A 20187-nucleotide genomic window follows, 5' to 3' on the forward strand; every position below is an offset into this window, starting at 1 on the left:
CCAGGAGAGCAGTCAGAGCCTCACACACTGAGGTCATTATGGGGTGTCCCAATAAAACTAAAAAGCTCAGAAAGCACCCCAAAACCAGTCACAGACTGGGGAAATGAGTAAGCAGAAAAAAGGAACCTGATCATTGACAAATACTTTGTCTATGATCCCAAGGAGGATCAAAATATGCAATCTGAAGATGAGGAAGTACAAGCTTCTACATTTAAAGATGTCAAGAAAAATGGATGTTGGGCTCAGGCTATGATAAGAGTTCAAAAAAGATTTTGAAAATCAAGTAAGGGAGATAGAAGAAAAATTGGGAAAAGAAATGAGAGAGATGCAGGAAAAATATGAAAAAGAAGTCAGCAGCTTAGTCAAGGACATCCAAAAAAATGCTGAAGAAAAAACATGTTAAAAATCAGCTTAGGTCAAATGGATAAAACAGTTCAAAAGGTTATTGAGGAGAAGAATGCTTTAAAAAGCAGAATTGTCCAGATGGAAAAGGACATAATAAAGCTATCTGAGAAAATCAAATCCTTCAGATGTAGAATGGAGCTAAAGGAAGCTGATGACTTTGCAAGAAATCCAGACACAATAATTCAACACCAAGAGAAAGAAAAACTAGAAGAACATGTGAAACATCTCAATGGGGAAAAAAACTGATCTGGAAAACAGATTCAGATAAAATAGTTTAAAAATTGTTGGGATACCTGAAAGTCATGATCAGGAAAAGAGCCTTGATCTCAAAATAGAAATTGAGAGAATCCACCAATCTCCCCCAGAAAGAGATCCAAAAAACACCCCCCAGAAATATTATAGCTAAGTTCCAGAACTCCCAAGTCAAAGAGAAATTATTACAAGCAGCCATAAGGACACAATTTAAATATTGTGGAGCTGCAGTCAGGATCACACAGGACTATGCAGTAATTACATTAAGGGCTCTTAGGGCTTGATAATATTCCAGAAGGCAAAAGAGCTTGGAATGCAACCAAGAATCAACTACCCAGCAAAACTGAACATCCTCTTCCAGGGGAAAAGATGGACTTTCAATGAAACAGGGGAATTTCAAATGTTCCTGTTGAAACAACCAGAGCTGAACAAAAAGTCTGACCTTCAAGTACAGGACTCGGGGAAGAATAGAGAGTGGAGGAGAAGGGTAAATTATGAGGGACATAATGATGATGAACTGCATGTATTCCTGCATAGAAAAATGATATTGATAATACTCATGAACCTTCTCATTTAATAGAGCAGGTAGGAGGAGCTTTTATAGAAGCAGCACAGGAAATAGGTGAATTTGAAGATATAATGTTGTAAAAATGGAATCAATAGCTAAAAAGGAAATGTACTGGGAGTAAGAGAAAGGAGAGGTGGAATAGGCTAAAGATATTTCATATAAAAGATTTTTTTTTGCAATGATATGGAAGGGGGAAGGCAACGGGGAATGAGGGAACCTTCACTCTCATTAGAAATGATTCAGAGAGGAAACATCATACAGACTCAATAGGGTATAGACATCCAGAGTAAAAAAGAGAGAAGGGGGACAGGGGAAAGTGGGGGGGGGCATCGGTGATAGAGGAGAGGGTAGATCACAGGAGATAATAGTCAGATATAACACCTTTTCTTTTTTTACTTTTTACAAGGTGCTGGGATTGGGTGGCCTGTCCGGGACCACAGGGCCAGGTGGTTGCTGGGTCTCTGGGGTGGTATGTGGGCTTGGGGCCTCTTGGCCCCAGGGCCGGTGATCTGTCCTCTGTGCCACTCAACTACCTTATGGCACATTTTAGAAGGGGGTAGAGTGAAAGGAGAGAGAAAATATAATATATGGTAGTGGGGAGGGATGGATGAAATTACAATCAACAACAGCAACTGTGGAAAAATATGTAAGTAACTTCTGTGATGGACTTATGATAAAGAATCTGATCCAAACTCACTATTCGCAGATGACATGATGGTCTACCTAGAGAATCCCAAGAAATCATCTAAAAAACTACTGGAAACAATTAGCAATTTTAGCAAAGTTGCAGGTTATAAAATAAACCCCCATAAATCCTCAACTTTCCTATATATGACTAGCAAGAAACAGCAGGAAGAGCTAGAAAGAGAAATTCCATTCAAAGTAACCTCAGACAGTGTAAAATACTTGGGAGTCTATTTGCCAAGACAGACTCAGAATCTTTTTGAAAGCAATTATAAAACACTTTTCACACAAATTAAATCAGATTTAAATAACTGGGCAAATATCAACTGCTCATGGATAGGTAGAGCTAATATAATAAAAATGACAATTCTACCAAAACTAAACTATCTGTTTAGTGCCCTACCAATCAAAATTCCAAAAAATTACTTTAATGAGCTAGAAAAAATTGTAAGTAAATTCATATGGAGAAATAAAAAGTCAAGAATTGCCAGGAGCTTAATGAAAAAAAATGCAAACGAAGGTGGCTTAGCATTACCCAATCTAAAATTATATTATAAAGCAGTCATCAAAACTGTTTGGTATTGGCTAAGAAATAGAGTGGTGGACCAGTGGAATAGACTAGGTGTAAAAGCAGGAGAGGATTATAGTAATTTGCTGTTTGATAAACCCAAAGAGTCAGGCCACCTGGATAAAAACTCCCTCTTTGATAAAAACTGCTGGGATAATTGGAAATTAGTATGGAAGAAACTTAGATTAGACCAACACCTCACACCCTTTACCAAGATAAGATCCAAATGGTTACAGGACATAGACATAAAAAACAATACTATAAGCAAATTAGAAGATCAAGGACTAGTCTACCTGTCAGATCTATGGAAAGGGGAACAGTTTATGACTAAGGAAGAGTTGGAGAACATCACTAAAAACCAATTAGATGATTTTGATTACATTAAATTAAAAAGTTTTTGCACAGATAAAACCAATGTAATCAAGATCAAAAGAAAAGTAGTAAATTGGGAAACAATCTTTACAACTAATGATTCTGACAAAGGACTCATTTCTAAAATATACAGAGAACTGAGTCATATTTTTAAAACAAAAAGCCATTCCCCAATTGACAAATGGTCAAAGGATATGCAAAGGCAATTTACAGATGAGGAGATCAAAGCAATCCATAGCCATATGAAAAAATGCTCTAAATCATTATTAGAGAAATGCAAATTAAAGCTTTGCTAAGGTACCACCTCACACCTCTCAGATTGGCCAGTATGACCAGGAAGGATAATGATCATTGTTGGAAGGGATGTGGGAAATCTGGGACACTATTACACTGTTGGTGGAGCTGTGAACTCATCCAACCCTTCTGGAGAGCTATTTGGAACTATGCCCAAAGAGCAACAAAAATGTGCATACCTTTTGACCCAGCAATACCACTACTGGGTCTATACCCTGAAGAGATGAGGAAAAAGGGTAAAAACATTACTTGTACAAAAATATTTATAGCAGCCCTGTTTGTGGTGGCAAAGAATTGGAAATACAGTAAATGTCCTTCAATTGGGGAATGGTTTAGCAAACTGTGGTATATGTATGTCATGGAACACTATTGTTCTATTAGAAACCAGGAGGGACGGGATTTCAGGGAAACCTGGAGGGATTTGCATGAACTGATGCTGAGTAAAATGAGCAGAACCAGAAAAACACTGTACACCCTAACAGCAACATGAGAGTGATGTTCAACCTTGAAGGACTTGCTCATTCCATCAGCGCAACAATTGGGAACAATTTTTGGCTGTCTGCAAAGGAGAGTACTATCTGTATCCAGATAAGGAGCTGTGAAGTTTGAACAAAGTACAAGGACTATTCCCTTTAAGTCGGGGAAAAAAAAACCCAGATGTCTTATGGTTTGATCTGGTTACCTCTGAGAATTCTGTTCTCTTTAAGGATATGATTTCTTTCTCATCACACCCAATTTGGATCGAGGTACAACATGGAAACAAAGTAAAGACTGACAGAGTGCTATCTGTGGGGTGGGGGTGGGGGGAGAGAAGCAAGATTGGGGGAAAATTGTAAAACTCAAATAATATCTTTAATAAAAATTTAAAAAAAAGAAAAAAAAAGAATCTGATCCACCCAAAACAGAGCTGATGGTAACAGAACACAGACTGAAACACACACACACACACACACACACACACACACACACACACACACACACACGCACACAAAAGAAAAAAGAAAAAAGAAAGATATCTGTTTTAAGCAAATTAAGAATATCATATTCTTGGTCTTTTTAATAGCAATTTGACCTCTGTGTGTGCATGGGTGAAATGTTACTTCCTTTTAACTCATATAGCTACTACAGCATAGAAATTCATTCATCACCTTTCTTTCCTATAGCCTCTGATTAATAGCCCTCAGATCCATCTAGCAGAGAACCACCAGATTGATTTCCAAACAGGTCTGATATTGTTAACCTCCACCTTGCCAGGCTCTTTCTTATCTTTTCTTTTTGAGATAGTATAATGCAGACAGACAAATTAGCCTGTTTACAATTCATCACATATGATATTCCAACTCTCATATCCTGACCTTGGCACTTACTGTCTCCTCATGCCTAGAATTCTCTTCTTCACTTTCTTCTTTCCAAATTTACTGGGTTGCAACAAGCTTTTTTGGTGCTATTGCCTACTAGTACCTTAGTTGCATGAATATGAATATATTTTTAATGTCTCTATATGTAATGTTGTCTCCCCATTAGAACAGAAGTTTCTTGAAGTTGGTTGTTCTTATCCATTGTCAAAGATGACCAAAAATGATATCACTCTGAAACAAATTACAGTGTCCTACTGTGGCTGATCAGGCCAATACAAGTCCTGAATGTTCTACCATAGATTGGGCACAAATAGTCCATGTGAAAACCTGGAGTAGGGACTCTAAACTTACAAATATCACATTTCCTTTGAGCTGCTTCAATTCTGCTTTTCTCATAGAGCGCAGCACTCTCACTGATAAGGCCATACTATGTTGGGTTGTCCTGTACCAGTGTCTCCCATGCTGTACAGTCAATTCTAAAGTTCTTCAGTGAGACCTTCAGGATGTCTCAGCATCACTTCTTCTGACCCCCTTGTGGGTGCTTTCCCTGTGTGAATTTTCTATAAAATAGCTTTTTGGGCAAGCATATTGTCTGGCATTCTAACAACATGTCCAATCTTTCATGGCTGCACTCTCTGTAGTAATGTTGAAATGCTGGGCAGTTAAGCTCGAGAAAGGACCTCAGTGTCAGGTATCTTCTCCTGCCAGGTGAACTTCAGAATCTTCCTAAGATAATTTGAATGAAAGCTATTCACTTTCCTGTTGTGGTGCTGTTAGACTGTCCAGGTTTCACAAGAATATAGCAATAAAGTCAGCACAATGGCTCTGTGGAGCTTCAGTTTGGTAGTAAGTCTAATATCTCTTCTCTCTCATACTTTCTTTTGGAGGCTCCCAAATACTGAGCTAGCTCTGGCAATGTGTGTGTCAACCTCATTATCAATGTGTACCTCTTTGGAAAGGACACTGCCAAGGTAAGTAAACTTGTCCACAATACTCAAAACTTCTCCATTTTCTGTAATCAATGGTTCCACATATGGATGGCATGGAGCTGGCTGATGGAGCACTTGGGTTTTCTTGGTCTTAATTGTTAGACCATAATTAGCACAAGCAGCAAAGAATCAATCCATACTTTGTTGCATCTCTGTTTCAGAGGCTGCACTGAGTGCACAAACAGAAGATCATGCATCAACACTCCCTCCACTTTGGTCTTGGCTTGTAGCCTTTTCAAGTTGAAGAATTTGCTATCAGTAAAGTAGCTGATCTTGAGACCATGTTCATCTTCACTGAAGGAATTTGATAACATGACAGAAAACATCAAGCTAAAAAGTATAGGAGCAAGGACACATCCTTGTTTTTACTCTATTGGTAACTTAGAACTTGGTCAGAAATCGAAGACACCAAGGTCATACACTGCATCTAAAGCCATTATCTGTTGTCTTCTGTCTTGTCTTGCTATGCTGGATCCTTGAGAGTAAATATTGTTTTGTTTTTCTACCTAATAGTATTTAGTACAGTGCCTAATACAGAATAGGCATTTAATTTAAATGTGGTAATTATCCTCCAAAATATTTACCTATACACATAAAACATAGACCGAGATATCCCAGTTCCATTTTTTGAGCATTATATCTGAATTGATGGCAAAGAACAATCAGAATGGTAGGAGTAGTAGTATTTCTATAACACTTAATGTTACAAAATATTTACCCCACAATAGACCCATGAGGTAGGCAGGACAGGTATTATTAGATCCATTTTACAGAAGACGAAACAATCTCATAAAGAGGAAATGGTTTGTCTAAGGTCACTTGGCTGTGTAAATGTCAGAGCTAGGATTCCAACTCAAGACTTCTGACTCAAGTACAAAGTTCTGAGATGAAAAGAACAGAACTACAAAAAGTTAAGCATGAGGAATTATAGAATCAAAGAATGTTAGAACTGCATAAGACCTTAGATCATAGAATATCAGGACACAGACTATTAGAGCTTGAGGGAAACTTCAATCATAAAATATCTGAACATAGGACACAGAATGATCAAGCTGGAAGACAGAATATTTGAAATTAAGAAATGGAACAAGTAATTTGGGGATTAAAAGGGACCTTTCAGTTTCCTTCATTTTAGAGGCAATGAAACTGAGGTACAAAGATGGAAAGTGACTTGCTCTAGGTTATGCAGCCAATAGGAGGGAGAGTAGGGATTCAAAGACAATAATTCCAGACTCCAAGTTCACTGCATTCTGCAACACAAGGATTCTTCCTTTAAACTGCCAGATAACAGGAAACATAGCCATTTACAAACAGCAACACTCAGTCTCCAATGTACCATAGCTCAGAATAGGAAGCCATGTTAGTAAGGATGACTCTTGAGATTTTCGTTTTTTCTTAGGCAGTGTCATTAAAAATGAATTTCTTATTCCTTGGACAAGATTCCACAGGGTTCCTACTGTCTGATTTCACCTGCCTTTTAAGGGAGATCAATAAAGTATATCTTGGACATGAAATGTCACAGGTATTATGGGAGACCCATCATCATGAAAAGTAAATCTTTTCCTCAATGGAAGTGGACGGGGAAGAGCCTGGGGTTCAAATGTATGTGGATTAGCATGGCATAATGGATAGGTCATTTGGCTTGAAGTCAGAAAGACTTGATTTCAAATTTGACTTCAGACAATCACTACCTGTGTGATCTCTTGATGTCTCAGTTTCTTTATCTGAAAAATGAGGGGGAATTAGACCTGATGGCCTCAAAGGATCCTTCCAGGTCTAAATCTAAGATGTTATGATCTTGAGTCCAGTCAATTGCCAAAGGCTGCTTTAATTAAATTCAAGCACAGATCATAGGATTTTAGGATTTAGAGGTTGAAGGAACTTCTAAGATCATCCAATCCACCTACCAAACTTCCCCACTCCCATTTCAGAAATTAAGAAACTAAGGTTAAATTAGGAAAGTGACCTGAAGTAGTCACATAAGTCAGAGTAGTGTCAATTCTATAATATTTTCTGGTCTCCTTACAAACCTAATAAGAGGTAATTTTCTCTTTTTCAGCACAGGACTGTTAAGTGACTTGCCTGTGGTTATACAGCCATGATTAGACCAAGGTCTTCTGCTTCTAAACATAGTGTTCCTTCCCAGTCCAGAGTTGGAAGGTCTCTTCAACAGGGACAAGGGCTGGTAATTGAAAGTGAGAAATGCCATCTGCCAGTGCTAGCCAGAATGGACACAGCCTGTATTGAGTTTAATATCCTGCATCCTCATGTGGAGTAGGGGAAGATATTCTTAAAGTACAAAGGCTGGCATCCTAGATCATAGTTTCATGATACTCATCTCTGCTGAAAGTTGTTTTTCTGAAGGGCTCAGAAATGTTCTCATTCTCTTAGAGATGGATGAGATGCCAAGGTTTATTTATCAGAACAGAGCTTCTTCCCTTCCTTAGAAGGATCATAGGATTAAAGAATTACAGAGTTTCAACAGTTCAAAGGGAATTAATAGGTTATCTGGTCTAGCCCATATGTAACCTGTGGTCCAGCACCCCAAACTCTTGAACTTACATGGCCTGGATTCAATGCATGGGGGGAGGCAGGGGAGGGGGCAGAATTCTCTAAAAATTAATCCATCCCCTTGACTTATTTTGCCCCCACTCAGGGTTTTCTCTGGGAACCTCAAAATAAAACTCTTATCTAGCTCTCCACAGATGTGGGTAAAAGGACCCAACTCCTATGCAATCACTCAAGCTATTATACCATGATACCTTATTTCATTTCCCAGACAAAATGCAGAAAATAAAAAGGATTCACAGAAACCCAACAATCAAAAGACTCTCTCTTTTTCCATTGAGTTCTAAATTGCCACCTCAGAATACCTGATAGATTTCCACCCTTACTAATTTATGGGTCTAGAAGGGAAAGAGAACTGAATTTGCTTGAGAGATAACAGGCAGAGAGGTACCCCCTCAAATTTTATCTCAGAGGTCAACAGCGATGCCTAGACTTACAGCATTGCACTTATAGAATGTAATTAATTCTAATTCAGAAGCAATGTAACAGATGGGTACCACTGAAAGAACATACAGTATTATTAGAGGACAAGGTTCAGGTTTTCCTTGAAGTTGAAACTTAACCACTCTTACTGAAGCTTGGAAAGAGGAAATGACTTGTCCAAAGTGGCACAGTTAGTAGGTAGGAGGCCCAGAATTTGAACCTTGCCCCCCCCAATTCTAAATCAAGTATTTTCATGTTCCAATAATACTTCTTTTAGGATTATATAATTGGATCTGGAAGATTCTCAATAAACATTTATTTATCAAACACTTATTTTGTGTTTGGCACTCTGCTACATGCTGTTGATACTGAAAAGGACAAAAAATGGGAGTCTTAAATATCATCTAAATCTAATTCCTTCATTTTACAAATGAGGAAGTTGAAGCCCAGAGGCAAGTCCAAAGTCACACAAATAACAATAATTTATATTCATACCGAGTTTTAAAATTAAACAATAGAGCATGAGGTAAGCGTCTATTCCTTGATTCAAAGTGCAGGGATCTTTTCATACAATATTACTTGAGTTTAACCACAATATAAAACAACTAAAAGGTTCAACAATATTACTTGAGTTTAACCACAATATAAAACAACTAAAAGGTTCAAGATAGAGACTCAAGTTTATCCTCCAGACCTGCCAAAGACAACTTACAGCCAAAGTCTATCCCACAGAAGTATAGGATTTTCTGATCTGTCTTGGAATCATTGACTATTAGAGTGATGAACAATCTAGCGTCAGTGTTAGAAGAAATTTCAGAGTTTGTCTGAATTATACCAGTGGGGAAGCTAAGATCTAGAACACAGTTATTACTATGTCCACTCACTCTAATGTTTTCTCCATAGTGCCACACTCATTAGTCTGTAGGCAAAGGTAGTGCCTAGAATAACTCTTGACAGGTAATATGTGGTTACCTAGTTTCCAAGTGTTCTAGTATTCCTAAATTAAAAAAAAAATTGATGTCTTATTCCTTGCTTTCTCTTGGCTGACCTGGGAAACCTGGACTTCCAGGGGTCATTAGGGACTTTCTTGACTGACATGCCTCCTTCAGGGGCTTCATTTCCAGTCTCTTCTGAACCCTTTCAGCAAGGGCTCATTGGGCCATTCAGCAAGCAGCCTGGTGGGCTCTGAAAATGATAGGCCCTCAAGGATTAATGACAGAGTATAAATCAATTCACTTCACGCCAGGAGAACATGTTTGATCTGACTGAGTTTTTGCAAAGAGGAGTAATTAGTTGATCTGGCATTTTAATCATCAGAAAATTACCAAAGTCATTTTGCTTCTCAGAAGCACTGAAAACAGCAATAAAGGTGGCATTTTTTTCTCTTGTTACTGTTGGAGAGATTTCAGTTCCAGGGAGCTCAGCATGAGTGTGGATCTTTATCATACCAGCTCCAGCTGGCTCATCTCTGGAGAAAAATGACTCTCCCTCCCCTCCTCTAGGATCATAGGGCTTTAAACTGCCATACAAAGCACCTTAGAGTAACTGAAAACATAGAGCTGAAAAAGCTGTTAGAATACAGTCTGTTAGAATGTAGCTATACAGTGTTAAGAACATAAAATGCTGGTGCTCTAAGAAAGCTTAGAAAACAAACTATTATAACTGGAAAGGACCTGGGATCACAGAATATTAGAACCTGGAATGTTAAAACTGATGCAGTCCTTGGAATATAGAATATTAGAGCTGAAAGGGATTGTAAAATAATGATCATGAGACCAGGAAGAGAACTGCAACTCATCCATTCCAACCATGTCCTTTTGCAGAGGAGAAAACTAGGATGTGAATATGGAAAATGACTTGCCCAAGGTATGCTCTCAAATCATACACTCCTTCATACGTTCTCTTCTATATAATTTCTTATACTTATCAACTCTGAAAATTCCTGATAAACTAAGAACCACTCTTCCAGAAAATCTGGGCACACCTAAGGAAGAATTCATTTATTCATTAATTCAACAAACATTAAGGGACTACCAAATGCAAAGGAACTGGGGTGATATAAAGATAAAGAAGTAAGTTGCTCTGATTCATAAGTTTTTAATTGGAACATCCTGTTAAATTCCCTAGCAGCTCTTATATTCTATGAGCCTAGCATGTACCCAGTACCCTTAAAGATAACTGTAAAGATAACTGTTTCTTAAATGTATTTCAACTCCCTTTGCCCTTGGTTCATTGTAGGCAATGTGGGTATTCACCTATAGTGTTGGCTAGAACTGTTGGAGCTTATGTTTTTTGCATCCTATCTGCTCTTGTTTTAGCATGTCAGATGCATTCTGTCCCCCACCACATCCATTCCCACCACCCATCCCCAAGCACAATGAAAAGGTCAATTCTTTGACTGAATTCCCTTCTTCCCTTCCAACCTCAGGCAGAGATGAGCCAAAGTGACATACATACCTCTCTTTCTCAGCTGGTTTAGGGGCTTAGCAAGAAAACAGGAGGCCAACGTTTTGCAGCTTGCTGACAGAGAGAGAATCTTGGTCACTGGATGGGAAACTGATGATTGGTACCAGCCAGGACTGGTCAAAGGCAAAATCAACACTACTCCCCAAATTCTAATCTCTTTTTAATGACCTTGTTCAGTTTCCTCACACCAATAATCTCATATGTCTCTCTATTTTTATGTCTTACTCTTTCTTTGGTATATAGGGAAGATTACAGAATCAAGGGAATATAAAATCATATAATTATATAATTTTAGAATATCACCTTTTGCTAATAAAAAGATTTGAAAGCATGAAATCCTAGAATGAAAAAAATCATGGAATACTATAACCACATAATTGTAGGACCACAGAATCAGAGAACTACACTTTTAGAATTTTTGAATCATGAATTACAAAATCTTTGAATTTCCAGAACCTTAGACTCATAGACTCAGACTATGTCTTAAACTCACAGGAGACTTTGGAGGTTACCTAATCCAGTGCCTTTTCTGAAACATAAATTTCCTCTGATAAACACACACACACACTAAGGTGGTGGAGATGAATGTGCTCCCCTCTGGGATGTGTGAGTGCTCTGTTTTTAGTCTAGCAAGGGGACTACTTAATCTGGGCACTGTGGTAGCAGACCAGTGTGATGCAGATAATCAATCAGAGTAGACATCCAGGTGGCATTCACATCACTCTATTTGGATGGGTGCCCACTTGGCCTATGAGTATGGTCATCCCTGCTCATTAGCCTGGAAGAGTGTTTGCTGGGAGACCCTGGAGTAGCTGGAGGATCCACCTTAAACTGTTATTCCTGGTTTTTCACACACTGAACCCTCTCTTTCTGAGACAAAGGAAAGTCATTTGCCAACTATTTCCTCCAATCAATCTCACAATGCATTTGCTATTTTCCCCTCCATAATGACTCATTTAACAGTAACAGAGCAATTAGGCAGACCACGGAATATTGATTTTCTAAGTGAAAGAAATGTCGAAAGAAACATCATTTTGTTTCCACTAAGATTCAAAGGCTAATAATGTAAGAAGCCTCCTGTCTTCCTGGGATGGAATGGAGCCATCTGAAGGTTGGGCTTTGAATTAAGGATAGACACCTTGAGACACAAAAGAATTCTGTGACCCTGAAGAAATATTTGTATTTATGATTCTGTATCTGTGTGTAGATATTAGCTATGAGTGTGTTACATAAGCTGCATATGTGTGTCCTTCATATAGCTGTCAAAACAACCTTCCCAAGGCATAAAACTTACTTAAAAACAAACCCTAAAAAAATCATCAGTGACTACTTTTTGTTGTATAGAAAATAAACTACAAACACCCCAGTCTTGTATTTAAGATCTCCTACAATTGGAATCCAACATTTTTCAAATCTTATTTCATAATTCTCCCCTAAATACACTCTATAATCTAGTCAAACTGGCTAATTATTGATTGTCCACTGAACTTGTCCTGTCCTTAAATAGATTGCCCTCCAGTTTCTCCATACCTGGAATGTACTGCTCTTTCCTCATCTCTAGACTCCTTCCTCATCTTTGCAAATCAAAATCTTTCTCTTCCTCCAAGTCTCAGTTTAGGTATCACCTATTTAATGAAGCTTTCCCTGCTTCTCTAGCTGAAAATGTTCTCCCATCCTTAAATTTTCCAATAGAATTTTATATGAATCAGCTATGCAGCCAGATAGTATAGAACACAGAGCACTGAAGATATAGTCAGGAAGATGTGTTTAAAATCCATCTTCAAATACTTTTTTAACTAACGATATTACCCTGGATGAGTCACGGAATAACTGCCTGCCTCAGTTTCATCATTCGTGAAATGAGGATAATAACAGTACCTACCTTCTAGGGTTGCTGTGAAATTGAAACAATATTTGTAAAGGACTTGGCAAACTTTAAAGCACTATGTAAATGCTAAATTATTATAGGTATGATCTTTTCTTTATTCTTCTCTTCTAGATGTCTTATACTTACCTTATCTTTGTATATTTTCTTTCTCTACCATTAGACTTCAATCTTCTGGTTTTTATCTCTATATCCCCAATTCACAGAATAGCTTCAATAAAGATTTCTTGAATTTGTGGCTTTTTACATCCATATAATACCTTCCACATGTATACAGCACATCTATGTGTTGCCAAGGTAGGTGTGTGCTATGTAGATTGTGTATGTGATGAGGCAGATGGTGTCATGCATATGTAGCTGGTGTATGTTAATAAATGTAAATGTGGTATATAATTTGTGTTTCTAGGAATATAGATAAAAGGTCAAATCAAAATTCCATAGAAACTCTAGCTATTTTATGGTTTGATACTTGTTACCCCTGGAGGAAAGAGGTATTTAACTCAGGCCCTTAGGCAAAAACTGACAACTTCTGGGAGTGGGCGCTGATCTCATATCCTCTTCCCATAACAAACTCATCTGCAGCTAAAAGATAAAACCTCTTTGATGAATTGTTGGGTCCTGAGTTGGAAGAGAGCAAAAGGCCTAATCTCACCTTTTTCCATAGACTTGTCATGTAACTTTAAGCCAGTCACTTTCCCATTTTGGGCATCAATTTTCTTATCTGTCTAATGGGAACAAAAATCCTTTTCCTATATTCCTCATTGAGCTGCCTGAGATGGATTCTGTTGACTCTGAACTTGAATGAACAGGTCTGGGTATCAACAACTTTAAGAGGGATCCTAATGGTTCCAAACAAAGACATCTGGTATTGCTACAACCTAATCTCTGCAGCATTCCAAACCTAGACCTTATGGAAGGGAGACTATTAAACCAGTACATGGCTGGCCCTGTGAAGGACATTCCAAATCCCTTTTCTCCCACTTGCTGGGTGGTTTTGTATAAACTGATTACCCTGGAGAGACCAACCCAGGCCTCTTGTCCCTGTTAACCAAGCAACATCTATTTTACCAGACATCCACTGAAGATTTAGTTTCATGAGAGGATCTGTGGGAGAAACAGAACCATGAATTCCTAGAATTCAAAGGGAAGAGCCTAGAACGCAGGATCGAGGAAATTGGACAAGAACTCAGATTCTCTGAAACCTCAGTCAAGGTACTAACTGTGGTCTCCTTTAAAGTGAACGAAATTATTAGTCAGTTCCTTAGAATTTAGAAGGACACAATATCAGCCCAAAGGAGAGAGCCTATGTCTCCTTTCCATCTGCCTGGTTTCCTAAAAGTAGTAGCAGCCTAGCTACAACCCTGCCCCCCACCCCATCTCAGGACAAACCTTGGCCCTGTTCAACTCAGCACCTCAACTTTTTTCTCTGAGGGCTTTTTGATTGGAAAAACCAGAAAGTTCAGGAAAGGGGAAAGATGGGGAGAAAGAAGAAAACAACAAAAAAAATTCCCATGAAAGAATTCTTGACAGCACAGCTGTAATGGAGGAGCATTCCACTCTTCCTAGCAAGGACAGAGCTTTATTAATTATTCAAGGGACATCGTGATTATGCAAATTGGTGGATAACCATTATTGGGCTGCTCTGCTCTCTTCTGCAGAGGTATTGAGGGAGAAGAAGGAAGCAGACAACCTACACATTGTGTCCAACAAGAAAAAAAGGTGAACCCTAGAAGGGTATGAATGATTTCTTTCCAAGAAAGTCCAGCTTGCATTAGAAGCCCAGGTAAGTCCAGCAAATAGATTGAATTTTGAGTCAGAAGACATGAGTCTGAATCCCAAATTTTTATTAGCTGTGTGACCTTGGGCAAGTCAAGTTCTCCTTCTCAGGACCTGTTTACCCCTCTGCAAAACTAAGGGACTAGAATAAATTATCGCAAGTTGCTTATGTTTTGTTTTGTTTTGTTTTAAAGAATGAAAAGAAGGAAATTGTAAAGATTATAAAAAAAGTTAGTCCCCTTTCCTTCTGGTCTGATGGATGAACTCCACAAAATGATTCTGCATTTGCCTGTCGCCAACATCATTACATCTTGAGCTGTAGCCCTCAAGCAGCTGGCTTCAAACTCTCTGCACATGCTGCCTGCAGCTACAATCCATGGATTCCTCTGTGTGGGCATTCCAAAAGGAAACTGGATAACTAAGCCTGCATGTCAGCCTATGCATCTTCCTAGAATGGTGAACAATGGTGAACAAAACCTGAAAACACCAGCGGTTCTACTCTCATACTCCGATGACTCCATTCCACCCCCTACCCCCACCCCCACCTCCTCCACCATGTAGAATAATCAGGGACATCTATCTAGACAGAAGGAGGAGAATTAGCAGCAATGACAATGCTAAGAGCCTTGGGTTCTAGTCCTGGCTTTGACATTTATTGACCATATAACTACACAGATGTCTAGAGCAGCTAGGTGGAGTAGTGGATAGACCATTGACCCCGAGTACAAATCTGCCCTTGGAAACTTGACACTTACTAGCTGTGTGACCTTGGCCAAGCCCTGATTGTCTCAGGTCATCTCTAGTTGTTCTGATTCATATCTGGCCACTGGACTCAGATGGCTATGGAGGGGAACATGAAAGGGATGACTTAGCACAGCACCCCCTCACTCAAATCCAATTCATGTGCATGTCATAGGATCACCTCGCTGATATCATGGTCTTCTTTGAGAATAAAGGACAAACATCACACAGAAGTCATTTCAGCTTCTTAATGACTATGCAACAGGATTGTGATTACTAAATGCTATGTAAATAGTGTGAGTGTGCATATATACACACATGCATATATATATATATATATATATATATATATATATATATATATATATATATGTATATGAAATATTTGTTAGCCTAAACCTAACTTGAAATTAGGCAGCTAGGTGGTTCAGTGGACAGAGTCAGGACCTGAGCTGAAATCTGACCTTAAATACCTATTAGGTGTACGATCCTGGGCAAGTTAATTAATCTCTGCTTGCCTTAATCTACTGGAGAAGAAAATGGCAAACCACTCCAGTATCTTTACCAAGAAAAACCCCATGGACAGTATGGTCCATGGCATCATGAAGAGTTGGACACAATTAAATGACAGCAACAACAGCAAACCTGATCATGCAACTCTATCTGGCCTGTACCATCAATATGAAAAAGACTGTGGTACAGGAAAAAAATACACTGGAAAGCAAAGTTGAAATTCCACCTCTGTGCCACCCACTACTTTTGTGACCTGAGATAATGGTGGGTAAAATGAGAATAATAATGACTCTCATTTCCATAGCAGTTTAAAGTTTACAAAGCACTTCCTTCAAACAACCCTGAGAGATATGTAAGTGCAAAGATTAGCTGTACTTTACAGTGGAAGATAATATAATACTTAGCACTATGAACCTCTCATTGTAGTGAAGAAATTCTAAGTGCTAAAGATATGGGAGCAGCTATCGTTCTCACTGTTATGACAATCAGCAGGAGGGAGAAATTGGTCAGGCTGAGGGTAGGTTCCTGAGTGAATGGGATAAGAGAAGGAAGATGGGGTGGTGGCAAGTGGGGAAAAGGATACTATCTTTGGTCAGGGTTCCTGACCATTGTAGTAGAGTGGACAAACAGATCTACAATATGTCAGATAGGGTGAGCTTTCTGGTGGAGAAGTGCCCTAGACAAACTTTCTCCATTCCCACTTTATATTTTAGACCTTTGGGTATAAGTATAGAGCCTTAATTTGGTTTTGCTTAGGATGAGTAAGACTGCCCCCAGAAGAGGAGGATATTTTCATTTATCTCAAGACTTTCAGATTTTGAATATAGTACAAGTGATTCAAACAAAGGTCCCAAGGCTCAGTACAAACCTTCAGGTCACTTACTGAATTAGTAAGTTCAGGACCTCTCTCCTTTCCTTCTTTCCCTTCCCTTCCCCCTTTTCCTCCTCCTTCTTTTTCTTCTTTTTTTTTCTGTGGAATCACAGAACTTCAGTGTTTGAAGAATCTTCAGTGGTCACTGAATTCTGAATGAGTATTTAAATAGGAAATCCACTTCTCCCTTTTTTCCCCCAAAGTACATCAGGTCTCCATTCGAACAACTTCAGTGAAGAAGAATTCAGTAGCTTCTAAGGTAGCCTATTTCACTTTAGGATCATTCTAATAACTTTGCCTGATACTGAACCCCAGTCTACTCTATAATTTACCCTCACTGCTCCTGGACTGAGCAGCACAAGGTTAGTCCTCCTTCCACATGTTGGCCTTTCAAAGGCAGCTATAATTTCCTCCATAAGTCTTCTCTTCTCCAAGCTAATCATAACCAGTTCCTTCAAATTGATCCTCCAATAATCTGATTTCCATTCCCCTAACCATTCTGCCCTGGATTCACTCCAGGTCTGGTGAGGAAATTGAAGGGATTAGGACAGCAAGTGGTTAATTTGGGGAATTGAGAAAACACACTGAATCCATCTTGTGATTCAATATTGGAGCTAGCTCAGTTCCTTTTCTATTCAATTGTGCATCTAGTCCAATTTCTGTTCTGTGAGAAAATTTTTTTCATTTGTGAGACCTGGGAGAAAATCTTTTTGCATTGTTTGAACCTAGCCCTGAATGAGTGAGAAGGTGGACTTCATCGCTGCTTAAGACCCTTAATTTAAGACTTAGGTTATGATGACTAGAAACCCAGTTGGATCAAAGACTTATACAAAGGGATCAAAGACTTATACAAAAAGTTTTCTCATGATTGTGTCTCTCAAGCAATATATATGTTGTCATGGGGTGGCTAGGTGGTGCAGTGGATAGAGTGGGTAGTCAAGAGGACCTAAGTTCAAATTCGACCTCAAACACTTAATAATTACCTAGCTGTTTGGCCTTGGTCAGGTCACTTAACCCCATTGCTTTGCAAAATCAAAAAACAAAACAAAACAAATACATACACACACACACACACACACACATGTATATGTTGTCTTATCTGAAAACTTACTCCGCAATGATCAATCAGTTATTGCTTCCATTTTCCTTTGATTGTTTACAAGTACTTGAAGGGAATATGACATCTCTTTTTCTAATTTCAGGGAATTGTACCTGTTCATTCTCTCCTCAACTTGAAAAGTCCCTAATCTTTCATCCAATTAGAAATCAAATTAACTAATGTTATGTTGTTTACTTTGAATTAAGTGGCCTTATTTGATTGTTTTTAATGTATAAAAAGTTTGTATTCCCCCTTTGTCAAAGCAGAGGAAGGTGACTGGTTCCAATTTGTTAGGTAATTGGCAAAAATTGCTTAATAAACTGATATGCTGTTTAGAAACTCAGAATTTTGTTTCCTCAGTCATTTCATCTTTCACTTGCTACACTTGGTATAGTCAAGGCAATCTATATACCATTTCCTTATAATGGACAGTATACCTATAATAATTGCAACCTAAAACTTGACACTAGTTGCCATGTCACAATGCCAACTCATACTGAACTTGCAGTCCACTAAACTCTCCCAGATCAGCTTCAAAGAAGTGTTATCTACCCATGCTATTCATTTCTCCTTTTACTTCCCTTGTTTCAACCTATATTTCTTCCCCTCTTTTCTCTCTACCTTTTCTATCTTTCCCATAGCTTTCCTTCCCTCTTTCCTTATTCTTTTCATTACTTAAGAGAATCATAGCATCCCCTACATGTACATACACCTCAAAAATTTTCATATCTTCCTATCACTCCAGGATAACTCTTCAAACTTGGCTCTCACTTAACCTTTTTAGTATACTACTTTCCTTTACCTACTCTCTGTTTAAGTTAATCTGTCTTGTTAGTAACTCCCCCTTACATGCTCATTCCATCTCCCACTTCCTAGACTTTGATGTGGTCTACCATATCTGGAATATTCTTCCTCTTTGCCTTCATCTCTTAGAAACCTGAGCTTTGTTCAAAACACAGCTCAAGTACCACCCACCTCCTCTAAAGAGACCTTTTTCAATTTCCTCATTATTGGTACTCTCTTCCTCTGGAAATTACTTTGTATAAACTTTGAATTTACTTATTGTTATATCCCCAAGTAGACTGTAAAATCCCTGAGGGCAGGATTATTTTGTTTTCATCTTTACAGCCAGAGTACCCCTTTATGGACTTGCACATTTGGGAGGTATTTAATAATATTTTCCTGAATTAAATTATTAAGTTCCTTGAGGGCAAGAAATGTGTTGTTTTTCATTACCTACATACCCTGGAATTTAAAAAATATCTGGTGAGTTGAATACCTTTCCTACTTCCTTTTCTCATCCATCCTTCTCTCCTTCCTCTTCATTGTCTTCCTATTTTCCTTCCTTAATTTATTCTGGCTTCCATAATCTTCTCTTTCTCTTCTCCACTACTTGAACAGAGGGTTCCTGTTCTCTACCAAGCCTTTTGCCTAGTGATATGGGAGAAAGAAGCAATAAGTAAACCCCTGTTTCCAATGGTTTTCAAATTATTCTTCTACCTTCCTAAATAGTTTACCCCATAGAGTGTCCCTGATTTCAATGATCTAACAACACAGGAAATCAAGGAATGACATTTCTCTTTTCCAAAGGATAACAGTTAAGTTAGGGAACATTTTAAAGAATGCATTCAATTTCTTATTCATATCCCCAGAATGGAGCAGGAAAGGGATCTTAGAATACAGAATATTAGGGATCATCTAATTTAATATCTTCATTCTATAGATGAGGCCCAGGGAAGGAAAATTACTTGGTCAAGGTCATATAACTTTGTAGGAATTTACACATATAAGTGTCAGCTATTATACAGTGAGTCGTTGGTAGAACTCTGGAAAATCCTTATTTCCAATTTCATGGATTTGTTTTCCTTTGGAACCATATTTGTAACTGATCACATAGCCACATAGTCTTTCTCAAAAGGTCTACTCTGCATCTAACCCTCTGGTGACTGCAGGCAGGTGAGAAAAAAGTTTGCTAGAGTATAAACACTGGAATTGAAGTCAGAGAACCTGCTCTTTAAAATCTGATTCTGTCACTTACCATCTATATGTAGCCATGGGTTAATCTGTAAAGTGAGATGGTGATTGCTAAGGGGTCCTCTAAGGGGTCTAGTCCTGTGAAAACTCAAACCATCAAATGCATAGTCTCTTTCCTAGAGAATTCAATCCCAATCTTTCTCTCTCTCTCTCTCTCTCTCTCTCTCTCTCTCTCTCTCTCTCTCTCTCTCTCTCTCTCTTCCTCCCCCTCTCATTCATTCTCATATTCAGTCTCAATCACGTTCTCTCTCTTATTGAAGCCATGGTCCTATGTTGACCACTATTAATTGGACCTTGGGAGCTGGTCACAAACCTCATTCT

At 38.5% G+C, this 20187-nt stretch overlaps 1 protein-coding gene across 13 annotated transcripts in view; it reads right to left on the minus strand.

Annotated features, from left to right (window-relative positions):
• DAB2IP (DAB2 interacting protein) overlaps window positions 1–20187 on the minus strand; it is a 325075-nt gene that overhangs the window by 120474 nt on the left and 184414 nt on the right. For 2 of the 13 annotated variants that reach the window (XM_074211668.1, XM_074211666.1), the window contains exon 2: window positions 19112–19263. The exons of the other annotated variants lie outside the window; for them this stretch is intronic. The gene's annotated coding sequence lies outside the window, so the exon portion shown is untranslated. The remainder of the gene's footprint in view (window positions 1–19111; window positions 19264–20187) is intronic. 13 annotated transcript variants of the gene reach the window in all.

This window comes from Macrotis lagotis, chromosome 1, assembly GCF_037893015.1.
Source record: "Macrotis lagotis isolate mMagLag1 chromosome 1, bilby.v1.9.chrom.fasta, whole genome shotgun sequence".
In the NCBI taxonomy this organism is placed as follows: Eukaryota; Metazoa; Chordata; class Mammalia; order Peramelemorphia; family Peramelidae; genus Macrotis; species Macrotis lagotis.